Source organism: Macaca mulatta, chromosome 11 (assembly GCF_049350105.2).
Source record: "Macaca mulatta isolate MMU2019108-1 chromosome 11, T2T-MMU8v2.0, whole genome shotgun sequence".
Taxonomy (NCBI): domain Eukaryota; kingdom Metazoa; phylum Chordata; class Mammalia; order Primates; family Cercopithecidae; genus Macaca; species Macaca mulatta.
Genome location: NC_133416.1, coordinates 66,745,282 through 66,763,152, shown reverse-complemented (window position 1 = coordinate 66,763,152; position 17,871 = coordinate 66,745,282). Strand labels below are relative to the sequence as shown.

At 35.3% G+C, this 17,871-nt stretch overlaps 1 long non-coding RNA gene across 3 annotated transcripts in view; it reads left to right on the top strand.

Moving 5' to 3' along the window:
• The first annotated feature begins 3,528 nt into the window (after positions 1 to 3,528).
• Positions 3,529 to 17,871, top strand: part of LOC144332698 (uncharacterized) — an 80,937-nt gene continuing 66,594 nt past the window's right edge. For all 3 annotated transcript variants that reach the window (XR_013400676.1, XR_013400675.1, XR_013400674.1), the window contains exon 1: positions 3,529 to 3,785. This is a non-coding gene — a long non-coding RNA (uncharacterized LOC144332698). The remainder of the gene's footprint in view (positions 3,786 to 17,871) is intronic.

The window sequence follows — 17,871 nt, the reverse complement described above, 5'->3', positions numbered from 1 at the left end:
GGTAATATGTATGACTGTGATGGTTAATACTGAGTATCAATTTGATTGGATTGAAGGATGCAAAGTATTGATTGATCCCAAGTGTGTCTGTGAGGGTGTTGCCAAAGGAGATTGACATTTGAGACAGTGGGCTGGGAAGGACAGATCCACTATTAATCTGGGTGGGCACAATCTAATAAGCTGCCAGCACTGCTAGAATTTAAGCAGGCAGAAAAATGTGAAAAGAGAGACTGGCCTAGCATCCTGTGCTGCATGCTTCCTGCCCTGGAACGTTGGGCTCCAAGTTCTTCAGTTTTGGAACTTGGACTGGCTCTCCTTGCTCCTCAGCCTGCAGACTGCCTATTGTGGGACTTTGTGATCATGTGAGTTAATACTTAATAAACTCCCCATTTTATATACATATATATTTTATATACATATACACACACATTATATACACATGCATATACACATGCATATATATACACGTATATACACACACACATATATATACACATGCATTTGTATATATATATGCATGTGTATATATTTCATTAGTTCTATCCCTCTAGAGAACCCTGACTCATACAGATTTTGGTACCAGGAGTGGTTCAGGAGGAATAGAATATTAAGGATGGAATTCTTTCACTGGTTTTGGGGTTTCTGGAGTTGGCTGCTTAATATGATTAGAACGAAAAATTCTAGAACTCTACTTCTAATACTATGGAGAACACTGATAATCCTTGGCTTGAGCTGTTTAGAGAGTTATGCAAAATAAATGCATTTGACACTCCTGATTCATCATTCATGAGAGGTAGGGAGTTTAGTGATTCTACAAAATACCTTTGACTATATATGGAGAACCAAGAAACATAATGAAGCTGGTTGTTTGCTCCTAAGTTTAGTGGACGAAATGATGAAAGAAAATGATGAACTCAGGGATTCTGTCTCCTGGCTTCAGAAGCAGACACTGAGCCTCAAATCTGCTAAGATTGCCCTGAGTGACAGTCTTATCTCCTGTAGAGAAAGAGCTGAAATTATGGAAAAACAGAAACCAGCTCTTATCCTGCAAGTGGCTGATCTGCAATGAAAGGTGCATGCACAGCCTCACCAGATGTCTACTGTTAAAGTGAGGGCATTGATTAGAAAAGAATAGGACCCTGCAATTTGAAATGGTGATATGTGGGAGGACCCTGATGAAGCTGGAAATATTGAGTTTGGAAAGTCTAATGAACATTTTTTTGCCAGAAGAAACAGTTTCCTCATCCCCAGAAATGGCAGCATCCCCTCTCCAACCCATGCTGCCATCAGCCTTTCCACCTTTGTCTGAGGAGAAAGCCCTGTGCTGCCTGAGGCAACTGTGATGGCCTACCCTGAGACATATGCCAAGCAAGATACTGTTGATTCTCCTCAGGAGCCACCCCCAACACCCCTGTTTGCTTCTAGACCTATAACTAGACTAAAGTCTCAGAGGTCCCCTAGAGGTGAGGTTGAGAGTGTGACCCATGAGGAGGTACACTACACTAGAAAAGAACTACTTGAGTTTTCTAATTTCTATACACCAAAAACTGAAGAACAGGTATGGGAATGGATATTACGGGTGTGGGATAATGGTGGAAGGAACATAGAGTTAGGTCAGGCTGAATTAATTGATTTGGGCCCACTAAGTAGGGATCCTGCATTTAATGTTGCGATTTGGGGAGTTAAAAGAAAGGTTATAATAGTTTATTTGCTTGGTTAGCTGAAATATGGGTTAAAAGATGGCCCACTGTGAACAAGCTGGAAATGTCTGATCTCCCTTGGTTTAATGTAGAGGAAGGGATCCAAAGGCTTAGGGAGATTGGAATGGTGGAGTGGATTAGTCACTTTAGACCTACTTATCCTAACTGGGATGATTCAAAAAATATACCCTTAACTAATGCCTTGTGAAATTGATTTGCAAAGTCGGCACCTGCATCTTTGAAGAGACCTGTAATTGCTCTTCTCTGTACGTCAGATCTAAGAGTGGGAACTGCAGTCACTCAACTACAAAGTTTAAATACAATGGGAATAATTGGATCCTGAGGTGGCAGGGGCCAAGTGGCAGCACTCAACCATCAAACGCAAGGTAGGTGTAGCTACCATAATGAACAGCAGAGGCAAAATGTCATCAGAATGGTCTGACTCACGTAGAGCTGTGGCATTGGCTAATTAATCACAGTGTTCCTAGAAGTGAAATTGATAGGAAGCCTACTGCATTCCTACTTAATTAATATAAGCATAAAACTTCTATGTTAAATGAACAAAAGACTAATTTGAATGATAAAAACAGAAAATCACTGTCCCTCAATTTCCAGTTTACGGACTGATAACCCCTTGAATAAAGGGGAGGCTTGGTCTCCTTAGGAAGGACCCCACTGTATTACTGACAATTTATTCAGTAAATCTTTCTCCCATCCTTCCTCAAGGAGACCACTGGGCTTTTACCAGGGTAACTGTGCATTGAGGAAAGGGAAATTATCAGACATTTCAGGGACTATTGGACACTGGCTCTGAGCCGATATTGACTCCAGGGGATCCAAAACATCACTGTGGTCCTCCAGTTAAAGTAGGGTCATTTGGAGATCAAGTGATTAATGGAGTTTTAGCTCAGGTCTGACTTACAGTGGGTCCAGTGGGTCCCCAGATTTATCCTGTGGTCATTTCCCCAGTGCCAGAATGCATAATTAGCATAGACATACTTAGCAGTTGGCAGAACACCCACATTGGCTTCCTGACTGGTAGGGTTATTGACCCAGACTATCAAGATGTAATCATTCTACTCCTCTGTACTACTACTTCAATGGAGGTAAGGAAGAGTATGCGTGGAATACAGGCTATCCATTAGGGTGTCTCTTACTATTACCATGCCCTGCAATTAAGGTCAATGGGAATCTATAACAACCCAATCCAGGCAGGACTACAAATGACCCAGACCCTTCACGAATGAAGCTTTGGGTCACTCCACCAGGAAAAAAAAGAAAAACGTTACCTGCTGAGGTTCTTTCTGAAGACAAAGGGAATACAGAATGGGTAGTAGAAGAAGGTAGTCATCAATACCAGTGATGACCACGTAATGAGATGTAGAAACGAGGACTGCAATTGTCCTGAGTATTTCCTCCTTCTTTTGTTAAAAACATGTTGTGCATCTGTACACTTGTACTAAAAAATAATCTTGCTTTATTTCCGTTCTCCTTTATCCTTTATTACCTTTATCTCCTTTATCAAGTAAAATTTATTGACTTCACATCAGCATTTAAGTATTGTTAACTTTATGTAATAGTATTTGGGTTGGGATTAGTGTGCTTCTGGTGGTGCAAAGATAGTTACATTATGTTAGGCATAATTATGACCTTTTTATTGTTTTCATTTGAAGATTATGTATGATCTCAAGAGATGTTTATGGGCTCAAGTTGTCAAAGGGTGGGCTTGTGGTGACTGTCAACTTGATTGGATTGAAGGATACAAAGTGTTGATCCTGGGTGTGTCTGTGAGGGTATTGCCAAAGGAGATTAACATTTGAGTCAGCGAGCTGGGAAAGGCAGACCCACACTTAGTCTGGGTGGGCACAAAGTGAAATACACATTTGTCTAATTAGCTGCCAGTGAGGCTAGAATATAAGCAGGTGGAAAAATGTGGAAAGAGAGCCTGGCCTAGCTTGCCAGCCTACCTCTTTCTCCCGTGCTGCATGCTTTCTGCCCTCAAATGTTGGACTCCAAGTTCTTCAGTTTTGGAACTCCGGCTGGCTCTCCTTGCTCCTCAGCTTGCAGATGGCCTATTGTGATCATGTGAGTTAATATTTAATAAATATAAATAAATATATATATTCCATTAGTTTTGTCCCTCTATAGAATCCTGACTAATACAATGACTATTGTATTAAAATAAGTTTATTGAGGCTGTAATTGACATGCAAAAACCTGCACATACTTAAAGTGTATAGTTCAATATTTTGATGTATGTATACATTCATATAATTATTAGCAAAATCAGAAAAATGACAATATTAACTACACTCAAAGGTTTAGTTTCCTCGGGCCTCTTTATAATCTCTCCTTACTGCTCCTTTTCTTCTTCCCTGAGCAAACACCGATCTGATTTCTGTCACTATAAGTTAGTTTGAATTTTCTAGAATTTTGTAGACCTGGAATCTGGCTTCATTCCCTTGTCGTAATTATTTTCAGATCTATCCATTTCTTTGTGTGTGACAATGACTCATTGCTTTTTATTGCAGAAAGTATTCCATTTTATGGATACACTGCAATTTATTTATTTATTCACCTGTTGATGACATTTGGGTTCCTTCCAGTTTGGGACTATTAAGAAATAAATGGTATCGGCATTTGTGGATAGTTCTTTGTGTGGAAATGCTGCTATTTCTCTTGGGTAAATATCTAGGAGTGTAATAGGTATGACATATGGTCTGTGCATGTTTGAACTTTTTATGAAAGCTTTTATATTTATTGAATTTTGTTTTATGGCATAGAATATGGTCTTACTTTGTAATTGTTCTTAATGTACTTCCAGCAAATATGTATTTTACATTGTCTTGGGTGTAGCATTCAGTAATTATCAAGAAGATAAAGTTGGTCAAGAATGCTTTTAAAGTCTCTTATATTCTTACTGATTTCTGTGACTACTTATATGAGTTATTGAGAGAGGAGTGTTGATGTCTTCTACTATAATTATGGATATGCCTACTTTTCTTTACAGGTCTCTCAGTTTTTGTTTCATGAATTTTATTAGATGTATACACATTTAGAATGGTTATATTCTCTGGATGAATTGACCCACATATCATTTTAAAATATTGCCTGACTGATATTAATATAGATGCTCCCGATTTCTTTTGATTAATGTTAGTATGGTGTATGTTTTCTATTTTTTTTTTAACCTTTAATCTAGTTGTGTCTTTATATTTAAAGTGGACATCTTAAAGAAACTACTTAGATGGCTCTTGACCTTTAAAATCCATTCTGAAAATATCTGTTAATTAGTGTGTTTAGACCATTTAAATTTAATGTGATTATTGATAATATAGAGTTAAAATCTGATATATTGCTATTTTCTATTTATATTATATTTTGTTAAATCTATTTTTCTTCTTTTTCTGTTGTGTTTTGGATTGAGTATTATTTATAAATTCTTTTTGTATCCTTCATTGGATTACTAGTGCTTTCAGTGGTTGCTTCAGTGTTATTGTATATATCTTGACCTTATCACACCCTACATTTAAGATATACGGTTCACCATAAATACAATGACCTTCAAAATTATATTTTCATTCTTCCCCCATTACATTTGTGTTATAGTTGCCATACATTTTATTTCCATATAAGTTGTATCATCTTTGCTTTATATATTTTTAAGAGATGTAATAACAAAAAATCTTTTATATTTACCCACGTAGTTATCATTTCTCATGTTCTTTTGTGAACATCCAGCTTTTCACTTGCATCATTTGTTTTCTGCCTGAAGGGTTTCCTTTAACATTTTTTGTACTATAGATGAAGTTTGATTTTGATCTCTAGTTTTAAATGTTCACCTGGGGGTGGGGAGCAAGGGGAGGGAGAACTTTAGGACAAATACCTAATGCATGTGGGGCTTAAAACCTAGATGATGGGTTGATAGGTGCAGCAAAACACCATGGCAAATGTATACCTATGTAACAAACCTGCGTGTTCTGCACACGTATCCCAGAACTTAAAGTAAAATACAATTAAAAAAAAAAAACTTTTCCAAAAAACACTTGACCATAGGTTCTGACTAAAATCTCAAAATTCAATTCAACATTAATTACGCTCTATGAAATTTCCAATGTCAGGCAGAGTTTGGGCTCATTAACTAGGACAATTCTACAAAAAGCAATATTGTTCTGGTGTGATGGTTAATTCTGCAGACAGCATGGACTTCATACATACCCATTATCAGTGCCTTGAAAACCAAACAACTTTAAAAGTTAGCAGCAGTTTCTGCAAGTACAAAAATACATACTTATTACAGAACACATGGTAGTAAAATTTGTCAAAATATATTATAAAAACTCAAGGCATTTTTGATAAGGCATCAAACTAATAATATATTATAAATTGATGGAATATAATAAAATAACATTGTCTTCAAATTATACAACATAATACTTTACAGCAATATTAACAAACTATTCACATTAAGCAGTATAGGAGTATCTAAGGGAGCACAGAGAGTAGGAATGATTATAAACAACCTCAGCAACTATTTTCTTCTATGCTTCAAATTTGGTGGTTGACTTTTTACCTGCCAATATGAAAGACAAAGGTTAAAACTATTATTTAAAAAGAATTCACCTATGGTTTCCAGTTATAATAGATGATTTAGTGTCCTTTTCCATTAATTTTATTACTTGAGTCATTTATAGGTCTGATTTCATGAATTCATCTTTCTCTTCACAATAAGTCACATTTTCTTGCTTCTTTGCATATCTGCTACTTTTTAAATTGGAAGCCAGATGTTGTAAATTTTTCCTTATTGTGTAAAGGTACTCCCTATAAATAATATTTGAGCTTGTTTTTGGGAATGAGTTATCTGGAAGAGTTTAATCCTTTCATTTCTCACTCTTTTTTCTTTTTCTTTTTCTTTTTTTCTTTTTCTTTTTTTTTTTTTTTTTTTTTTTTTTTTGAGATAGGGTCTCCCTCTTTTGCCCAGGCTGCAGTGCAGTGGTAGGAGCTTGACTCACTGCAGCCTAGACCTCCCAGCTCAAGTGCCCTTCCCTCCTCTACCTTCAGGGAAGCTGGGACCACAGGTGCATGCCACCACTCTCAGCTTTTTGTTATTATTATTTCTAAGTTTTATAGAGACAGAGTCTTTCCACGTTGCCCAGACTGGTCTCAAATTCCTGGAGTCAAGCAATCCTCATGCCTCAGTCTCCCAGGGTATTAGGATTAGAGGCATAAAGCAGTGCACCAGGCCCAGTTCTCACTTTTACACTTTGTTAGGCAAGGCAAGAATAATATTTAATGTAAACCTAATTTTCCCACTATTGAGGCAAAACCCTTCTGAATACTTTACCTAATATTCCATAATTATAAGGTTTGCTAGAACTTTTCTACTGTATCCTATGGAATATCTGGGGGCTGTTCTCTCAAATCCTTTCTGGTCATACTTTTACCAGGGTTAGTAGATTCTTCCCACTCATGTGATGATTAATACACAGCTTAGTCTTGAGGGGGCACCTCTGCAGATGGCTAGATATTCTCTCTATCTATCTATCTATCTATCTATCTATCTATCTATCTATCTATCTATCTCTCTCTCTCTCTCTATCTATCTATCTATCTATCTATCTATCTATCTATCTATCTATCTCTGTCCCTCCTTCCTTCACTCTTTTCTCTTCTCTCTGGCAACCTTCTCAGTTTATTCCAGCTTTCTTGATCTTCCTGAGCTTCCAGCTGTATCTCCATTACCCAGAACGACTGCCTTTCTCTGTAAATTCTTTCCTGAAATGAAGCGTCAACTCTCTCCTTAGACAATAATTTGGGGGCAATCATAGGGCCCACCTATATTGTTTCCTGACTCTCAGGCATCACTGTCTTTTGTTAATTGATGTCTAATGCTACTGTGTTGAAAACTGTTGTCTCATGTACTTTGTTCTTTTCATTTTTCTCAGGAGGCAGGATGAAGGCAGTCCCTGTTATCTACCTTGTTTGGAAGCAAAATTCCTTCTATTATTACATGGTATTATTGTGATAAAAAGATAATAAATATATGATTCCAAACTTGACTTCAATACACATTTTTTAAAATACTGACAGAAGCTATACAATGTTGACAGTGGCTACTTCAGAATTATGGAATTACAAAATGATTTTTACTTTTTATTTACTTTAAAAATGTGTTTAATGAACTTATTTCATTTTTAAAACATGTATCAAATATCCTTATTCAGATTCTTTGGAACAGTAAAAGGAGAAGGCCAGGGTTCAAAAAAGGTGCAGTAGATTTATGAAAGATAGATCACGTATTTTCTCAACATTATGAGAATATTTGCGATTGTAACCACACATTCAATTTGATTGATTATTTATTGAAGTATTTGCTATGTTTAGGAGACTTTCATGTGAGTGTGTTGTGGATATGAAGAATAATATAATACTGTACTGTCCCTAACTCTAAAAGACTTAAAATATAGTAGGTACTATAGCTCGTTTTTCCCTGAAATAGACCCTGGGAAAAGAATTTCAATTTAAATAGTCGGAGGAAGTTAAAGTATGTTCAGTAGTGGTGTGAGATAGTGAAACAGGGAAGAGAAGGAAGCCATCTTCCTTCCTGATAAGATGTAAAAAAAAAATCTTATCAAGTTGGCCTATCATTGAGGTAATGGCAGGACTGTTTGGGAATAGGTGAGTAACATAGTTCTTAGAGCTGTCCCAGCTGAGAGATGACAGATGACTGATTTTAGATTGTCATAGCTTGAGGGTTGCTCCAAGTGTATTAATCCCTGGCACTTCAGGTCTGTGGTTAGGGGTTTAAAATTATCTTTTATGGCTTCTAAGAAAGCTCTGGGGCAACATCATGCAGATAATGGCAATTGAATGTCATCTAGAGCATAATGAAATATAAAATTCAGAGAACCAATAATGTCTGCAGGAGGACAGTACAATGGTGACAATATTTGTAGCCACAGTAGACTATAACATTATAAAAGGAGAGACATTTTTTTCTGGGTGGTATAGCAAAAACACACACATACATAATAAATTTTTAAAACGAGTGTGTGAGGAAGCACATAAACTAAATGTATCCTATATCTTTCACAATCTTTTCTGTTTCAAACCTGAATCAGGATTTTTAAACATAAAGCCAAGAATTTCTTGAATTTGTTCTCTAGCTTTTTTGTACTGGGCTGGATGTGGTGAAGTCAGAGTGAGTGGCCATACAAATAAAGAAAGCTCAAAGTTGGTGAAAATAACATTGTAAAATCTTTACATTTTTCTTACTTAATAAAAAAATTGAAGTGTGAAAACACAAAGGCTGCTTATCTAAACTGCTAACTTATTCAGAGTCCCCCATGGAACAATTTAAGGTTTTTGGTCATAAAACATGAATTCACTCAAAAATTCTTTTATTTTCTTTAGAGAAGATCTTAGTGGTTTATAAAGTAGATGCTTCCCAAAATTGACAAAAAGTTCACAACTCATAATTCCACATAACTTAGAAATTTAAAAACTACTGAATTTACCCCTGGATTGTGTAATTCGGAAACATACTCAATAAAAAGCACATTTCTTTTTATATGAAACTCCAGGGCAAAACCATGCACCAAGTGAGAATTTATGAAATCCTAACTGAAGATGAAGTAGCTACCATCTGCCAGTATAAATAAGTAAGACCAAAATTATTTAAGGATTTTTATTAAAAGAGTAAAAGGACACTAGAACAATGCATTTTATTTTATTTTTATCTTCATTGAGCTATAATAGACAGAGATAATATATATTCAAGGTGTACAAGTGATGTTTTGATATAACTACAATGTAAAATGATTACCACAAGCAAGCTAATTAACCATCTCACATAGTTGCCTTTGCTGTTGGTGGTAGTGTGAAAATATTTAAGATCTACTTGTAGCAAATTTCAAGTATATGACGCATTATTATTACTATAGTCACCATGCTGTACCCTAGATCTCCAGAACTTATTCACTTTAGAGCTGCAAGTTTGTACCCTATGACCAACATCCCCCCCTTTTCCTCACCTCGTGGTACATGGTAACCACACCTCTACTCTTTATTTCTGTGAGTTCAATGTTTTACATTCCACATATACATGATGAGATTATGTGTATTTGTCTTTCTGTGTCTGTTTTATTTCACTTAGCATGGTATCTTTTAGGTTCATCCATGTCATTGCAAATGGTAGATTTCCTTCTTTTTAAAGGTTGAATATGATTCCTTTGTGTGTATGTATACTTGCATGTGTGAGTGTGTGTAATACAAACATGACTTTTTTAAAAAACCTTTTTGTTTCAGGTGTACATGTGCAGCTTTGTAATATGGGTAAGTTGCATGCAATGGGGGTTTGGTGTACAGATTTTTTGTCACTAGGTAATAAGCATGGTACCCAATAGATAGCTTCTCTATTGTCATCCTCTTCCCACCCTCCACCCTCAAGAAGGCCTTGGTGTCTATTGTTCCCTTCTTTGTGTTCATGTATAATCAATTTTAGCTCCCAATTGTAAATGAGAACTTGCAATATTTGGTTTTCTGTTCTTGCATTAGGATAATGGTCTCCATCTTCATCGATGTCACTGCAAAGGACAGGATCTTGTTCTTTTTTATGGCTATGCAGTATTCCATGGTGTATATGTCACATGTTTCCTTTATCTCATCTATCATAACTAGGTTGATTTCATGTATTTTCTATTGTGAATAGTGCTACAGTAAACATATGCATGTGTGTGTCTTTATGGTAGAATGATTTGGGTATACGTCCAATAGTGGGATTGCTGGGTTGAATAGTAGTTCTGTTTTAAGTTGAGAAATCACCAAACTGCTTCCAACAATGGCTGAACTAATTTACATTCCCACCAGCAGTGTACAATCATTCCTTTTCTCCACAATCTCACTAGGATCTGTTCTTTTTTACCTTTTAATGATAGTCATTCTGATTGGTGTGAGAGGGTGTCTCGTTGTGATTTGATTTGTATTTCTCTAATGATTAGTGATGTTGAGCATTATTTCATATGCTTGTCGGCCATGTGTATGTCTTCTTTTGAAAGGTGTCTGTTTATATATATGATGTTTTCTGTATTTATTTTTTCATTGATGGACAATGAGATTGTTTTTGTACTTTGTTGTATTTTTCATTTTCAATTTTTATGGGCACATAGTAGTTGTACATATTTATGGTATGTATGAGATATTTTGATATAGGCATACAATGCATAAAAATCACATCATGGTAAATGGGGTATCCATCACCTCAAGCTTTTGTCATTTTTTGTGTATTACAAAAATTCCATCTATAATCTTTTAGTTATTTTTTAACTCTACAGTAAATTATTTTTTACTGTACTCACCCTGTTGTGCTATCAGATACTAGATCTTATTCATTCTATATAACTCATATTTTTGTACTCAATAATTCTCCCACTTTCCCCCTACCTGTACTACTAGTCCCAGCCTCTGGTAACCATCCTTCAACTCTCTATCTTCATGAGTTCAATTTTTAGCTCCCACAAATGAGTGAGAATATGTGAAGTTTGCCTTTCTCTATTTGGGTTATTTCACTTAACATAGTAGTCCTCCATTTCCATACATGTTGTTGCAGATGAATGGATCTCATTCTTTTTTTACGGCTGAATAATACTCCCTTGTGTATATGTAACACATTTTCCTTGTCCATTCATCTGCTGATGGACACTTAAGTTGATTCCAAATCTTGGCTCTTGTGAATAATGCTACAGCAAATATGGGAGTGCATATATCTCTTTGACATACTGATTTTCTGTCTTTTGGGAATATATCCACCAGAGGGATTTGCTGGATCATAGTGTGGTTCTATTTTTAGTTTTTGGAGGAACCTCCATAGTGTTCTCCTTAGTAGATGTACTAATTTATACTCCCACCAACAGTGTATAAGAGTTCCCTTTTCTCTACCTCCTTGCCAGCATTCATTATTGCCTGTCTTGTGGATAAAAGCCATTTAACTGGGGAGAGATGACATCTCACTGTAGTTTTGATTTGCATTTCTCTGATGATCAATGATATTGAGCACTTTTTAATGTACCTGTTTGCCATTTGTGTGTGTTCTTCTGACGGTTATCTATTTAGATCTTTTGTCCATTTTAAAATCAGATTATTTGATTTTTTCCTATTATTTGAGCTCCTTATGTATTCTAGTTATTAATCCTTTGCTGGATGGGTAGTTTGCAAATATTTTATCTCATTCTGTGGTTATCTCTTCATTGTGTTGATTGTTTTCTTTGCTGTTCAGAGGCTTTTAAACTTGATGTGATTCTGTTTGTCCATTTTTGCTTTGGTTGCCTGTACTTGTAGAGTACCACACAAAAAATCTTCCCACACATCAATATTCTGGAGAGGTTTCTCAACGTTTTCTTGTAGTAGTTTTATAGTTTGATGTGTTAAATTTAAGTATTTAATTCATTTTGATTTGATTTTTGTATATGGTGAGAGGTAGTGGTCTAATTTCATTCATCTGCATATGAATATCCAGGTTTCCCAGCACTGCTTATTGAAGAGACTGTCCGTTCTCAAAAGTATATTCTTGGCACCTCCATCAAAAATTAGTTCACTTTAGATTTATGGATTAAGTTCTGGGTTCTCTATTCTGTTCAATTGTTCGATATATCTGTTTTTATGACAGCATCATGCTATTTTGGTTACTGTAACTCTAGTATAATATGAAGTCAGGTAATATGATTCCTCCAGTTTTGTTCTTTTTGCTCAGAGTGTCTTTGGCCACTCTGGGTCTTTTGTGGTTCCTTATAAATTTTAGGATTGTTTTTATTTCTGTGAAGAATCTCATTGGTATTTTGATAGGAATTGCATTGAATCTGTAAATTGTTTTGGGTAATATGGATATTTTAACAATATCGATTATTCCAATCCATGAACGTGGATTATCTTTTTGTTTTTACGTGTCTTCTTCAATTTCTTTCATCAGTGTTTTATAGTTTTCATTGTAGAAGTCTTTCACCTCTTTGATTAAGTTTATTCTTAGATGTTTTATTTTAATTTGTAACTATTATAAATGGTATTACTTGTTTTCTTATTATGTCTATTGTGAATAATGCTGCAATAAATGTGAAAGTGCAGATATCTCTTTGAGATAATTTTATTTTCTTAGTATATATATGCAAAGGTATGATTACTGAATCATATAGGAGTTCTGTTTTATTTTTTGAAGTATCTCCATACTGTTTTCCATGACAGTTGTACCAATTTGCTTTCCTATCAACAATGTATAAGGGTTCCTTTTTTTCCACATTTATCTTTTGACTTTTTGATAGTAGTCATCCTAACTGGTGTGAGGTGATATGTCATTATGGTTTTGATTTGCATTTTTGTAATACCTAGTGATGCAGAACAAAACCTTTTTCATTTGCTATTGTTGTACTGAATAACCAAATTGTCTCCTTTCTGCAGATAAGTTTGGAACCCACTGTGACATTGATGAATAACATAAATTATAATTATTTGTTGATTTATCCTTTTTCATCATTGACAATCCTCTACATTTCCTAAAATCTATTCTATGCACAGCATTTATTTATTTACTTTTTAGAAACAGTGTCTCATTGTTTTGCCCAGGCTGGAGTGCCGTGATGCAATCATGGCTCACTGCAGCTTTGACCTCCCAACCTCAAGGTATCCGCTGCCCCAGCCTCCTGAGTCACTGGGATCACAGGCAAGCACCACCATGACCAGCTATCCGTTCCTTTTTAGGACAGGGTTTCCCTACATTGCTCAGGCTGGTCTTGAACTCCTGGCCTTAACAATCTTCTTGCCTTGGCCTCTGGAAATGCTAGGATTATAGGTGTGAGCCACTGCACCAGACCTGCACACAGCATTTACATTAGTTTTTTTGTATAAAAATATATCACACTATTACCTTGCTTTAAATCCTCCAACTCCTTCTCATTTCCTGGAATAATATATCCATAACTTGGATATTGTAGCTTTAGTTCTAGCTAACTTCAGTAAAGTGAATGCTGCACTAAAGCAAATCACACAAATTTTGGGGTTTCTCAGTACACATAAAAATTATGTTCACATTATACTGTAGTCTATTAAGTGTACAGTAGCATCGTGTCAAAAAAGTACATACCTTAATGAAAAATATTTTATTATCAAAAAAGGCTAATACAGAGACTTGAAGTGAGGACATACTGCTGGAAAAATGGTGCCGATAGTCTTGCTTGTTGCAGGGTTGCCACAAACCAAGTTGTGAGAAAACAATGTGCAAAGTGCAATAAAATGAAGCAAAGTAAAATGAGGTATGTCTGTAATAGTATTCTACACATCATACAAATAAAATAGTGATTTATAAAACTATATATTCAATTCTCAGTTACTCCTTCAAATGTCATTTCTGCCCCACTCTTCCTCCCACTGTCACCCATGCTCACTATCACCAGCCTTCTTGCTTTACTTTTGAAGATGTTAAATCCCTGTTTCAGACTCTTTGCTCTTGCTTTCTCTTATACTGAATTATCATATTTTTCTTCCCCTAGTCTGACCCCTTCTCAGCATTTACACTTACACAAGAACCTTACTTTTCGACAAATACTCCAATTTAAAGTGTATCTCTAGAACCCATTTATATAACATCTTTCTTCCTAACTTAGGGAAAAATAACACTATGTTATCTACTTTTTTTATTAGTTTATGTGTTGTTTGTTTCATATTAGTTTATTTGTAGCTGATTTTTCTAAAGTCTATTTACTAAAATATAAACTCCATGAAGGGAAAAATTCGTCTTGTTTGCAGAACAGCTTCTGCCACATAATAGAACCCAATAAATAATCATTCAGTGGATAAATTAATAAATGAAGAAAAGTATTACAAATGATTGAACATAAAAGCACTAAAACCTCCCAAGAGAATATAAGATATTAGATTTAAACTTAGTATCAAGGCCAGGCACATTGTCTCATGCTTGTAATCTCAACACTTTAGGAGGCCGAGACAGGAGGATCAACTGAGCTTAGGAGTTGAAGACCAGCTCGGGCAACATAGTGAGACCTCATCTCTACACAAACACACACACATACACACACACACAGAAATTAGCCAGGTGTGGTGGCATGTTCCTGTGGATCCAGTTACTTGGGAGGCTGCAGCAGGATGATTGCTTGAGCCTGGGAGTTGGAGGGAGGCAGTGAGCTGTGATTGTGCCACTGCACTCGAGCCTGGGCAACAGAACAAGATCCTTATCTTAAAAACAACAATAGTAACAACCAAGTAAACTTGGGTGCATAGATGTATTCGTTTAAATTATGCATATAAATTTTTAAATAACGATTTCAATCAACTAGTTTTGAGAGATATTTCCTTCATCAGAAGTACACAAGATTATTTTTTAAAAATTAAGTATGACTTTAAAAAAGCTATTTTGGGCCAGGCACTGTGGCTCACTCCTGTAATCCCAGCACTTTGAGGGGCCAAGGTGGATGGATCGCCTGAGGTCAGGAGCTAGAGATCAGCTTGGTCAACATGGTGAAACCCTGTCTCTACTAAAAAAAAAAAAAAAAAAAAAAAAAATAGCCTGGCTTGGTGGTGGGTGGCTGTAATCCCAGCTACTGCGGAGGTTGAAGCAGGAGATTTGCTTGAACCTGGGAGGTGGAGGTTGCCAAGATTGCACCATTGCACTACAGCCTGGGCGACAAAAGCAAAACTACGTCTAAAATTTAAAAACAAAACAAAACAAAAAACTATTTTGAATCGCGGTATACACTCTGTGAAGCAAAACACACACATTTTAAAGAGACTTGTTTAATAATTTATATATGCATGCAACCCACGTGCAACCCAAACAGATATAAATAAAAAACGTTTTCATCCCTTGGCTAGAAAGTTGCCTTATCCACTTGGAATCACAATATAACCCTCTCCATAATCATTATTCTTACTTCTTGTGTCATGGATTAATTTGTTCATTCCTAAACCTTATTTCAGTTGAACAGTGTGTATTCATTTATGTCTACTTTCTTTTGCTCAATATACTGTTTATGATGTTCATTCATTTTGTTGAGTATATCACAGCTCATTTTTTAAATGTTTCCTTTTGCTAAATATTTTATTTTGTGATTATACTCTTATTTATTTATCCCTTCTGCTGTTGATGAGTATTTGGGGTGGTAACAGATTTTATCTGTTATAATTGTTATATTGCTATTAAATTAAACTACTAGGGATATTATTATAGAAGACTTTTTGTAAAAATAAGCACTCGTTTCTTTTGGATATATATCTAGAAGAATAATTCTTAATTTTATTAGAAACTGCAAAAGGGTTTTCCAAAGAGATAATACTGTTTTTCACATCTACGGCATTGTATAAAAGCTCCACGTGCTCCTCAATCTCAACCATATGTGCTATTTTCAGTCTTGTAACTCATTAGGGTTTTAATTTCCAGTTTCTGCTGAATAATGATTTTGAGCATCTATTTACATATTAATGGCCCATTTAGTTTAAAGTCAAACAACTTATAAAGGCAAATTTTAAAATTTGAAAGTTGTATTTGTGCAGCAAAGATTCATTTCATGGCGTACACACAAGATTAGGTGGTCTTCGTTATGTCTGAAAAATAAAGAGAAGGTTGGAGGTTTTCTAAAACAGAAAAATGTTATGTATTGCTTTGAAAAAAGTTCATTGACACTAGCAATGTTTTGGGGAGCTGACGAGCTCTGATGGCTGAGTGGCAAAAGTGGGTAAAGCTAGTCTTACAGTTATACCCAAGTGCTTTGGTGGCTATTAGATGAAACTGGCTTCAGCTTATAATAGGCAGTTTTAGCAGCTGGGCTTATGGAAAATTTAGTTCTTGCAGCAGGTGCTATCTATGTCCCCTAAGTGCTTTTTCCCCTGGCTCCGCAAATCTGATTCAGTTTGGTATGATGAGAATGACACAAGTTGTAAAACCAATTTTCACAATGGTTTTTGCCCATTTTTATTGAGCTCTAAAGTGCTCCAACAAATTCTTAAATATTGCATGTTTTAGTTGTATGGGTTTTTTTGTTAAAATTCCACACATGGTTTATGTTATCCTTCTTTCCATTCATTTTATTCAGCTTTTCAAATAATTGGTTTCACATATTTATGTTCACTTTAAAGTTTTTGTTAATTCTAACTTCTGAGTTATGTGTGTGTCTTCTTCTACTGACTGATTTACCTCTGTGACCCTGATGGCCACAAATCTCTATTTACATAGGAAGACCTTATTTCTATTTGAAATTTAGCTCCTTTAGACCTCATTGTGTCAAGATTAACTTTCTTTCCTTCCTTCCTCCTTCCTTCCTTTGTTTCTTTCTTCTTTCTTTCTTTCTTTTTCTTTCTTTCTTTCTTTCTTTCTTTCTTTCTTTCTTTCTTTCTTTCTTTCTCTTTCTTCTCTCTCTTTCTTTCTTTCTTTCTTTCTTTCTTTCTTTCTTTCTTTCTTTCTTTCTTTCTCTCTTCTCTCTTTCCATCCATCCAATTATAACCTACCAATCTATGTATGTGTATATATAATTTTTAGTTTATTATTTTTTAGTGATTTCTGGGGGAATAAGGATGAGTTATGACCATTTATATCCTAACCAGCTGAAGAATTAATAGATATTTACTAGTGTTTATTTGTTTTACATATTATGATGCAAATTCCTTGAACAACAGTGTTAGTTTCTTCTGCATTGATTTTTTTGGAGGCACCTGAAGTAAGTATTTAAAGCTTAGTTGTAGAAATGATGCAGGATCTTGAACGAGAATGATACCTGTGTGTTGCTCATGTAAGTGAACCTGTGATCCTTCTGTCAAGGATCCTTTCCCTTCATCACCACAATACATTCAAACACACAGTTTTTCCTCTGTTTACATTTCATAGACAAAATTATTCTGTTGTTTTAAATTATTTCAATTCATGATACTACACATTATTAGTTCATATTTATAACTCCATTACCTAAAATTTTACCAACATCATCTGCACACTGACATGTTCTGTTATATATTCAAAGTATCCATTTTTAGATCCTCACTAGTAACTTCAAATATTTTGCAACTTTTATTAACCAAGATCTATCTTTGAGGTTCACCTTGAGAAACCTAGAGTCAGATATTCCCATAGCCAGAGTAACAGAGAGTGAGATGATTTTTTTAAGTTTCATATTTTAATAAG